Raw genomic sequence first — 12,664 nt, 5'->3', positions numbered from 1 at the left:
CAATGTCAAGCATATCAACATTCACAATATAGCAGTCTCAGAAGAAGAGAGAGCGAAAAGGGGCAGGATACTTATATGAAGAAACAGTAGCTGAAAACGTCCCTAACTTGGGGAAATAAATGGTCATCCAGGTCCAGGGAGCACAGAATTTACCAAACAAGTTGAACCCAAAGAGACCCACACAGCAATATATTATAATTAAAATGGCAAAAATTAAACATAAAGAACATTAAAGGCAACAAAAGAAAAACAAGTCACATACAAGGGAACCTCCATAACACTGTCAGCTGATTTTTTAGCAGAAATGTTGAAGGTCAGAAGGGAGTGTCATAATATATTTTAAGTACTGAACAGCAAAACCTTACAACCAAGACTATCCTACCCTATAAGTTTATCATTCAGAATTGAAAGAGTGTTCTATAAAATTTTCTGGGGCCAAGAGACCAAGAAAGAGGCTGACAACTGCATTACACCAGGAGTTTATTACAGGAACTCACATAGAAAGAGCATCTTGGGCAGTGGCAAGACAACTTGGATATCCTCCCTACCATGTGGCAGGTGCTAAAGGGTTGTATAGAACAGACAGTACTTTTAGAATGTGTTTGAACTTAACCAACAATAAGCCTAAAAGAGACTGATATATACCGGAGGTGACAAAAAAATGTGTATACATGACTTGTATTCATCTTTTGTTACTGGCATATATTAAGTATTACAATTTTAATACATTTTTCCCCTTTCTAAAAATGTGTATACCTTTTTTGCAGCGTGTGTGTGTGTGTGTATAAATACACATGAAACTCATGATAACCACAAACCAAAAAACTACAATAGACACACAAAAAAATAAGGAGAAAGAAACCCAAGCATAAAACCAATGAAAACCATCAAATCACAAGGGAAGAAAGAGAGTCAGAAAGGAGCAAAGAAGAACTACAAAAACCACCAGAAAACAACTAACAAAAGGACAATAAGTACATACTTATCAAAAATTACTTTAGATGTAAATGGACTAAATCCTCCAATCAAATGACATAGGGTAGCTGAATGGATAAAAATAAAGAAACGAACAGTAAAAACAAACCCATCTGTATGCTGCCTACAAGAGACTCACTTCAGATGTAAAGACACACAGATTAAAAGTGAGCCGATGGAAAAAGATATTTCATGCAAATGCAAATGAGAAGAAAATGTGGGAGCAATATTCATATCAAACAAAATAGACTTAAAACAAAACTAACAAGAAAAAGAAGGGTATTGCATGATGATAAAAGGGTTAATCCAAGAAGATATAACATTCATACATATTTATGCACCCAACATAAAAGCACCTAAATATATACAGCAAATATTAACAGACATAAAGGGAGAAATTGACAACATTACAATAATAGTAGGGGACTTGAATACCACAGTTACATTAATGGCTAGAACATCCAGGCAGAAAATCAATGAGGAAACATTGGCCTTTAACAACTATTAGATCAGATTGACTTCATATATATATATATATATATATATATATATATATATATATATGTATATATATACACACACACATACATACAGAATATCCCTTGCAAAAACTGCAGAATACACTTTTTTTTTAAGTGCACATAAAACATTCTTCAAGATAAATCACGTTAGGCCACAAAAAATGTCTCAGTAAATTTAAAAAACAATTGACATCATATCAAGCGTCTTTTCCAACCACAATGGTATGAAGCTAGAAATCAATTACAAGAACAAAATGGAAAAAAAAAAAAAAAAAGCAAAACACAACACACACACACACACACACACACACACACACAAATGAAAAAATCAAAATGGAAATAAAAAAAAAAAATATCTTGAGACAAATGTAAATGGAAACATAGCTTACCAAAATCTATGGGACATAGCAAAAGCAGTTCCAAAAGGAAAGTTTATAGCAATGTAGGCTTACCTCAAGGAAAAGAAAACTCTCATATAATCAAATCTAACTTTTCATCTAAAGGAATTAGGAAAAGAAGAGCAAACAAAAGCCAAAATTAGTTGAAGGAAGGAAATAATAAACATCAGAGTAAACATAAATAAAAGACATAAAACAAATAGAGGTCAGTGAAACTAACAGCCATTAAAAAAAGAAAAAGATAAACAAATAGGTAAACCTGTACCCAGACTTATCAAGAAATAAAGAGAGACACCCCCCCCTTAGAAAAAATAGAAATGAAAGAGAAGACATTACAACTGACAACACAGGAATACAGAAAGTCAGAAGAGAATACTATGAACAATTATATGCTAATACATTCAAAAACTTAGAAGGATAAATTTCTACAAAAATATAAGTTTTCAAGACTGAGTCAAGAAGAAATAGAAAATCTTAATAGTCCAATTACAAGTAATGATATTGAATCAGTAATTTAAAAAGAAAAGAAAAAAAGATTTACCCAAAAAACAAAAAGTCCAGGACCAGACAGCTTCACAGATGAAGCCTACTAAACATTTAACTAAGAGTTAATACCAATCCTTCTCAAATTATTCCAAACAAATTAAGGATAATTTTTTCATAAAACCTACACACTCACTTTTATGAGGCCAGGATTATCCTGACTCCAAAACCAAACAAAGACACCACACAAAAAAAAAAAAAAAAAAAAATAAAGCATTGGTATTTCTAATGAACACAGATGGAAAAATCCTCAACCAAATTAGCAAACTGAATTCAACAATACATTAAAAGGATTATACACTGTGATCAAGTGGGACTTATTCCATAGATGCAAGGTTTGTTCAATATCTGCAAATCGATCAAAATGATACACTACATTAACAAAGCAAAAATAAAAGTTATATGATAATCACAATTATACAGGAAAAGTATATTATCTTTGCAATGGATGGCAGAAAAAGAACTTGATGAAGTTCAACATCCACTTATGATAAAATATCTCAAAAAAGTGGGTATAGAAGAACTTACCTGAACATAATAATGGCCATATGACAAACCCACAGCTGGCATCACACTTAATGGTAAGAAGCTGAATTATTTTTCTCTAAAATTAGGAACAAGACAAGGATGTCCACTAACCACTTTTATTCAACATAGTATTCAAAATCCTAGCCACAGCATTTAGGCAAGAAAAATAAACAAAAGTTATCCAAATTGGAAAGGAAGAAGTAAAACTGTCATTATTTGCAGATGACATAATGCTATGTATATAGAAAACTTTAAAGACTCCATAAAAATTTAAACTAAATGAACTTTGTAAAACAAATTTGCAGCTGCTATTGAAGGCAGTGTGGAGGTTACTCAAAAAATTAAGAATAGAAATACCGTATGACCCAGCAATCCCTCTCCTGGGTATCTATCCAAAAAAAAAAAAAAAAAAAAAAAAATCTGAAAACATTTATCCACAAAAACATATATGCTCCAATGTTCACTGTAGCTTTATTTACGGTGGCCAAGGCATGGAAACAACAAGTATCCTTTGATAGATGAATGGATAAAAAAGTAGTATATGTACACAATGGAATACTATCTGGCTATAAGAAGAGATAAAACAGTACCATTTGCGAAAACATGGATGAATCTTTAGATTATAATACTAAGCGAAATGAGTCAAACAGAAAAAAGTAGAGAACCATATGATTTCAGTGATATGTGGTATGTAAAAGTGAAAACCACAAAAGAACAATACAAACAAATGAAGAAAGAAAAACTCATAGACATAGGCAATAGTTTAGTGGTTATGAAAGGGTAAGGCAGTGGGGGTGGTAGATGACAGTAAAAGGGGATCAAGTATATGGTGATGGAAACAGAACTGACTCTGGGTGATGAACACACAATATGATGTACAAATGAGGTATTACAGAATTGTACACCTGAAACATGTGACTTTACTACCAATTGTCACCCCAATAAGCTTTTATTAAAAAGAAGGAGAATAAGAAGGAGAAGAAGGAGAAGAAGCACAAATTGATAGTTACCAAGTTGTCATGGGGATATAAAGTATATCCTAAAAATATAGTCAATAATATTGTAATAATGGTGTATGGTGTCAGATGGATACTAGAATTATTGGGGTGATCACTTTGTAATTTATATAAATGTCTACTCACTATGTTGTACTCCTGAAACTAATATAATATTATATGTCAACTGTAATTGAAAAAATAATAACAATACTACTACTACTATAACTACTACTACTACTACTACTACTACTACTACTACTACTACTATTACTAAAGTTTTAAAAAGACCAAGAAGAAAAAAGAAAACAATACCAATTACAATTCATCAAACATAATGAAATACCTAGGAAAAATTTAACCATTGAGGGGAAAGATTTTCTGTGAAAATTGTAAGACATTGATGAAAGTAATTGAAAAGAACACTAATAAAAGGAAAAATGTACTGTGCTCATGAGTGTGAAGAAATAATACTGTTAAAATGTCCACACTACCCAAAGTATTGTAGATATTCAATGTAATCCCCATCAAAATACCAATGGCATTTTTCACAGAACTAGAACAAAGAATGCTAAAATTTGTATGGAAGCGTAAAAGACCCTGAATAGTGAAAGCAATCTTTAGAGAGAACAATGATGGAGGCATCATGCTCCCTGATTTAAAAAATATAGGGAGTGCCAAAAAATACACACACACACACACACACACACACACATTTTAAGAAAGGAGAAAACTGTATTAAAATTGTAATATTTAATATATACTGATAACAAAAGATGAATATAAGTCACGTTTGACTTCTGTGATTACAGGAGGTGCTCAAAGTGGTTACCATCAGCGTAATTATAATACAGTTTTTTTCCTCTCTCCAAATGTGAAAAACATATATTTTTTCACACCCTCTGTATACTACAAAGCTATAGTAATCAAAGCACTATTGTACTGGCATGAAAAGAGACACATAGATCAATGGAATACAATAGAAAACCCAGAAATATACCTACACATATTTGGTCAATTAATCTACAGCAAACGAAGCAGGAATATACAATAGAGAAAAGACAGTCTCTTTAATAGATGGGTTTGAGAAAACTGGATGGCCACATGCAAAATAAACCATTAAATTCCTAGAAGAAACTATAAAATTCCTAGAAGAAAACATATGCAGTAAGCTCTTTCAAATTGGTCTTGCCAGTGTTTTTTCAGACCAGTCTCCTCAGGCAGGGGTGACAAAAGTAAGAATAAATAAATCTATCAATTTAAATACATCTGTCTATAAAGGTTTTGCACAGAGAAGGAAAACATCATCAAAATGAATGGCAACCTACTAAATGGGAGAAGATATTTTCAAATCATACTTCCAATAACGGATTCTTATTCAAAATTTGTGAAGACCTTATAAAACGTAACATAAAAAAAGTTTAAAAAATGGGCAGAGGGCTTGAATAGACACTTTTCCAAAAAAGTCGTGCAGATGAACAGGCACATAAAAGATTCTCAACATCACTAATCATGAGGGAAATGCAAACCAAATCCACAATGAAGTATCACCTCACACCTGCCAGAATGTCTATTATCAAAAGACCACAAATAACAAGGGTTGATGAGAATGTGGAGAAAAGAGAACCCTTGTACAATGATGATGGGAATATAAATTGATGCAGCCACTAGGTCAAATAGTATGTAGACTTCTGAGAAAATTAAAAATACAACAGCCATATGATGCAGCAATTCCACTCCTGAGTGGAAGAAATCCAAAACACTAATTTGAAGATATATTTGAAGAAATCCAAAACATTAATTTGAAGATATACAGAGGGTTTCAAAAAATGTATACACATTTTAAGAAAGGAAAAATCTATTAAAATTGTAATACTCAATATATTTATGATATATGATAACAAAAGATGAATGCAAGTCACATTTGACTTCTGCAATTACAAGAGATCCAGACACTTCTGATTATGGTGAACTACTGCTTGAGCAATGTTGACCATCTCAAAATGTGTATACATTTTTTTGGCACTCACGGTATATGAATCCATACGTTCACTGCAGCATTATTTATGATAGCTAAGATATGGAAGTAACCTAGCTGTCCATCAATAAATGAATAGATAAAAAGGATATGGTACATATAGTGGAATATCACGAAGCCCTGAAAAAAGAATGAGATCTTGCCATTTGTGGTAATATGGATGGACCTACAGGGTATTATACTAAGTGAAGTAGTCAGACAAAGAGAAATACCACGTGATTTTGCTAATATGTAGAATATAAAAAACAAAACAAATGAACAAATAAAACAAAACCAAATCAGACTCATAGATTCAGGAAACAAACTAGTGGTTACCAGAGGAGGGAGGAGTTTGGTGGGAGGGGAAATAGGTGAAGGGAATTAAGAGGTACAAACTTTCACTTATAAAATAAACAAGTCATGGGGGTGTAATGTACAGCATAGGGAATACAATCAGTAATATTGTTAACTAGATGGTAACCAGACTTATTATGTTGATCATTTTGTAATCTATATAAAATAAATATCAAGTCACTGTGATGTGCACCTGAAAGTAACAGGATATTGTATGCCAATTACACTGCAATAAAAATATATCAATATACTCAGGTTCTAGGATTGCAAATCTATTTTAAAATCAAGTTGTCTAAAGAAACATGACAACGGGATGCAAAACACAACCTGAGATTTTTTTTTTTTTTTTTTTATAAAAGACATAAATGAGAAATAGAACAAATTAGATTTTTGGATACTAATTAGAGAATTTTATCAAACTAATTACCTGAATTTTAATAGTTTTAGAGTAGTTGTGTAAGAAAATGTCCTTGATCCTTAGAAATGCAGATTGAAGCATTTAAGATACATGGATGTAATGTCTGAAAATTATTGCCCAACTGTTACTGTTATGGGAAAAATATATATGCATACCATATATAGAGAGAATATATATAAATTATAAAATGTCAACTACCAATATACACATGTATATATATATGTGTGTGTCTATATGTATATACATATATATACACACACATATATATACACACATGTGTATATATGTATGTATATATACATTATATACACATATAAATACATACATTGCATGTAGTTACACATAACATCTATATTACATGTACTACATATATATGTATGTATATTAAATTTGGGGTATTTGGCAGTGAAAGGATATAGGATTTTTTATATAGGAATTTTAAAAATTTTTTTGCAACTTTTCCGTAAGTCTTAAATTATGTCAAAACAAAAGATAAAAAAAAAAAAAAAAAAAAAAAAAGTTCTCAACCAGCACACTTCGTTCCAAAAGTGTCAAAGGATCAGGTGCCACTCTTCAGTGGCAAATGGTTTAGAGAATCCAATGCTAGGGAATGCATAAAGGTACTCAGAGATCAGTGCTAGTGCAATCAAGCTAATTTTGACAGGTATCTTTTTCAGAAGACACTTTAAAATCAGTCATGTACTCTGATGTGCATTCCTGTGCTCTAAACTTGTGCCTAGAATTGGACACAAAAACCCACATTCAAAAAAAGAAAAAAATGCTGGTGAATTTGAAAACTTATCACTATCCTTCAGAGCTGATCAATCACTAGAAAGTGGACATTAGTTGATTGAGGCTGTCTTATACATTCCTATTTTCAAATACAAATGTCTCTTCAATAAAATAATTATGGTGCCTTTTATAAAGTGTTTAGTGGCTCTTATATAGTAATAATTTGTTTAAATTTGCAAGGTTTGCTAGACTTTCACAAGTGTTTTAAAATAGACATAGAAATTTTGTTAATATATTTACATAATTAGTATTTATTTAAGGCTGATATAACATACAGCTTAATTATTTGCAATACAAACAGTATTTAACTAACAAATATGCTAATTGTGATAATTTACAAATTAGACTCAATTCACTCTTCTTTGGAAAACTAAATAAGTGAGTGGACTGTAGTCAACTATAAAAGATGTAAATATACTGGATTTTTTTTTTTTGAAATACACTTCTTGATATCAGTATTTCATTGTTAGCTTCTGGAAATTGTATGTTTTGTATAAAATACTTGTATATTTTGCCAAGTTTAAAAACGTCATTTGATAGTTTCAGCTTCTTTTTTCCAATGGGGAACATATTATAAGACTTGGCTTAAACAGCCAAGCTGACCTTTAAATTAAAAAATAAAAATAAAGAAAACAAACGGTGTTAGTGTTTTTGATTTGACAGACCTCAAAGACACATTAAACTTCTTTCTAACAGCTAGAGGAGAAAACAAAGTGAGGTAACAGCTTATAATTCTAACCTTTTCTAAAGAAAATGTTGACTCTGAAAGCCAGCACAACAAATAAAGCTTCTACTTGAAATTCATAGCTATCATTTCTCATATCAGTGCATCAGTGGTTACAGAAAATCAAAACTCCTTATTTGGGGCTACAAAGAGCCTTGGAGGGAAAACACACACACACACACACACACACACACACACACACACACACACACACAAAAACAAAAAAAAACAAAAAAAACCAAAAAACTTTGTTGGCAGGAATTTTCTCATATAGAAGAAATATATTTAAAAATAAATAAATCTAATTAGCCATGGCTTAATGTAAGACTTCTGGTAAATGTAATCTGAGTGGAGGCATCTATATTCAAAACATTCTTATTAAGGACCTACTATATATGCCAAGCTAATCTGAAAATATTTTCTCTAAGACAAACTTTTGAATATTGTGTCAGTGTCTGAGTGATCGGCTATGGTTATATTTATAGAGGAGATAAGTAGTACAAAACACAAAACAAATTATAAAATTAAGAAATGACAGAAAGAAAATGTCAGTTGTCGGAGAATACAGATAATTGCACTTCATGCTCATACTTCTCTTGGATTCTAATAGAAGGTAAAATACTTTTTTTAAAATAATTTGCTGATTTAAATAAAAATATGGTAATCAGCAGTAGGTTAATTTCTAAAAGTCTTTTCTTTACAAGAATAAATTTCATGCAGTTTATATGAGACTATCAACAGAAGCCCTTTGTTATCCAATTGTGTTAAAATAAAAAATATATATTTTCCTGTCATATTAACAATCTAAACATCATATTTTTACTGCATTGAGGATTAACTTGATATTATATTATTTCTATTATATATAATAACTATGCATAATTATGTGTATTTTCAGTCTTTTTTTCTCTCTCTTAATGTTAATTAAAATAAGTGTCATAAAGACTACCCAGAAATTGAAGATAAAGGAGTCCATTACAGTGTCTTCTACAAAATAAACAAGTGTGAAACCTATATGCAAATTTGGTTTAGCTTTTTATTTGCATTAACTAATTATTATGTTGACATTTTGTTTTACAAAGCTTTTCTACTTTATCTTAAAATAATGTTTTAATTCTTTAGAGAACTAATAGATAACAAGGTTTCATTAAATTATTTGTTACTCAAAAATTTTAAATATAAAGGAAAGAAGGACAGAGAAAAATAGATTTCGAGTTAGAAACTAATAATCCTTAAGAAAGATTTTTATGAGTAAACATGAGAATAAGCTACAGGAAACTTATTTTAATAAGCTGGATCTTAAGAGTGGCTAAATGAAGCGTCATACCCTTTGATTCCTGTGGAGAGCAGATGAAGCAGAAGAAAATAAGACTCTCCTTGCAGAAAGGGTGAAGGTAACTCTGACCACACTGAATCAGTTAAAGTAAACTTAATACTGTTTTTGTTCACAAATGTCATGTCCACTGCATTTTCCTTTGGTTTTCTTTCATTTTAAACCCTAGGAAACCTGAAACCCCCAAATAAAATTCCTACCCTTTGCTCAGCTCTGTGGGTTTGGAAACTTCTCTAGGGTTTAGTTCATTTTTTTTTTTTTTTTTTTTTTTATTCTTACCAACTGGCATAAGAATTAGGCACTGAACCCAAATGAAACCACAAAAATCGGTCTCAAAACAGCCTTGGCTATCAAGAGGGAGCAAAATGTTAAGTTTATAGGTTCACTGAACGGTTCAGGGTTTTGGAAACTATTTGCATTATACTTGGCCCTTTTTTATCTCTATTTTCAGGTCCAAACTTAAGAATCCCTCAGGATTTAAGGTTTCAGTTTTAGGACAGAAGCTTGGATCTTAACTAGAGAAACTTTCTTGCATAGATACTCAAGGAAGATAATTATATGTATTTGGATCTTATAAAAAAGTAAATTTAAAATTTATCTAAATTTATATCATAAGATTACAATGAAAACTGGCAAAATGCAAACTAACCTCCTTATTGTGGACTACGTTTGAGAGAATATCATTGACTCACTCGCTACATTGTCCAAACCATAATGAGTGGTGTATAATGTAGGTATTTAGGTAGTTAAATAATTTGAGAAAAGTAAAATGTACTTAATGTTTCTGGAGTAGTTAAAATTGTAACTGCAATATAAATAAATCTTATTGACTTTGTATTTAAGAATAGGCACTAAAATTATCATTACATTGTCAGTGATTGTGAGAATGAAAGTAGACAAAAAAGTTATGTTTATCTTTTCTACTTTGAAAATAATCTATCCATTTTTATTTCTCTGACTTATAGAGTAATGGTCATCTGCTGTTCCCATATTTAGGTTCCACTAGTGACTTCTCATTCAAACTTGTATGATATACTTTATTTAAAAACCAGCACCAATACCAAACCAGAACCAAAATTCCTTCTATTGACTAGATGTCTGTTAGGATTAAATTTGAATTGAATATGGCTCCTTAATTAATAAACACACACACACACACACACACACACACACACACACACACACACAATTTTAGTGGTGTAACAAAATAAGGATTTTACTTCATTATTTTCACAAACAGGAAACCTGGAGATAAAAAAATAAAGGATAAATGAAGTTATTTAGGTAACTAATCAAGGACATAAGTGTCTTCTCGTTTACTATTCCTTCTATTTCACTACATAGAACTTTTCCTTTCCCTCCTACTATTACAACTATTTCTAGGAAAGAAGAGCAGAAACGTAAGTCAACAGAAAAAAACATCACTTATCTATCATCTTTTTTTTTTATTGGGAGTAAAAAACACATAACATGAGACCTACCTTCTTAACAGATTTTTAAGTGTGCAGTCCAGTATAATTAAGTGTAAGTCCATATTCCTTTTAACGATCTTCCCTGGAACTCCCAGCCAACAATATCCACTCATTTACTTTGACCACAGAACTGCATCAAATGACAATTTCCTACAGGAAAGTAGTCTGTGAAGTCAAGCATTTTTAATTGGACACAATATCACTGTGAAAAAAATTAGGGATGATGCAAAATGAGGGAATATATATTGTATATTGAACCACAACCAGCAGTGTCTGTTGAATACAGTTAATTAAAAAAAAAATCAAAACTATAGTTCTTCCCCTTTACTTTTATATATCTAAAACTTAAGGGTTATGCAAACTGACAGCTGTTGAGTGTTCTAGAGATGCAGGAAGATATTAGTATTTAAATTTTAAAAGAACATTGTATAATAGGATAAATAAAAATGAATTTAAACCTGCAAACTGTAGTGGAGGTCCAGGAGCAGGGGGAAGAAAGAAAAAAAAAAAAATGTATCCTAAGGACAACAACAGAGGGAAAAAAAAATCACAGAGGGAAGGGGTAAGACACCTAAAAGTTGACAATAATGTTATTAAGAGCAGACTTCTCTTCTGTAACCCTAGTGTCCTGAATGGAATGAAACACTATTTTATTTGTGCTCAGGGAAAACATATATCAATGTGGAATTTTATCATTCAGGAATAAAGGTCAAATCAAGATATTTTGAAGGCAGCTACTTTTATTGTAGTGGAAACATGCTTGACACCCCAATATCCATTTTACATAATTAGTCGAACCAATCACGGTCCTTTCCTTCTCCTTTACATTATACAGGTGGACTTCAAACTTACTGGCATAGTTTAATCACCTGAATTCCAGTGTGTAGGCTCCATTTACACAGATAAAAATCAGGTTTTCTGGGATTGGGCTCCAGGCATGAGTATATTTTAAAGTCTTCAATGTGATAATGTGGAATCAAGGTGAAAACCACTATAGTAAATTATTTGCAACCTCAGCTTTAGACAAGTTCCACCTGAGGACAGTTGTTGTCCAAATATTGGATATTTTTTTTTGTTGTTGTTCGATGAATTAGTCCAATCATATTGTAAAAGAAGATCTTAAAATGTGTAATTGATGAGGAGGTGCTTTGTTTTTTTCCCCACTGAATGATACCAGCAGAGTATCATGATGAAAAAATAAATAAAACTTGAGACCTTGATAACATAATTGAGGCTCTGAATGAAGAATGGGATAGGCATTACTTTTGGACTTGGATCTATAATATCATAATTTCTCTTAATAGATTTTTAAAATTTGATTTAGGTCTTAATAATTTGTATTTGTATTTGCCACTATCTAGATTAATTGCATTTACAAGTCATTGAATATTCAGAGAAAAACACACACAAAGACATATAACATTACAGAGTAAAAGAAATGAGCAGAGAAGGGCAGAGTGGGATACAAGAAGAACTGATAGGAAAACAAGAATAAAAACATTGACTTGTACACTGGAAACCTATGTAACTTTACCAACAATTGTGACCCCAATAAATTTTAATTAAAAAAAAAATGTTGATGTAACCAAATATG

Source organism: Rhinolophus sinicus, chromosome 3, assembly GCF_057876585.1.
Source record: "Rhinolophus sinicus isolate RSI-liver-muscle chromosome 3, RSI-T2T, whole genome shotgun sequence".
NCBI lineage: Eukaryota > Metazoa > Chordata > Mammalia > Chiroptera > Rhinolophidae > Rhinolophus > Rhinolophus sinicus.
Note: the sequence above shows the minus strand (reverse complement) of the source record.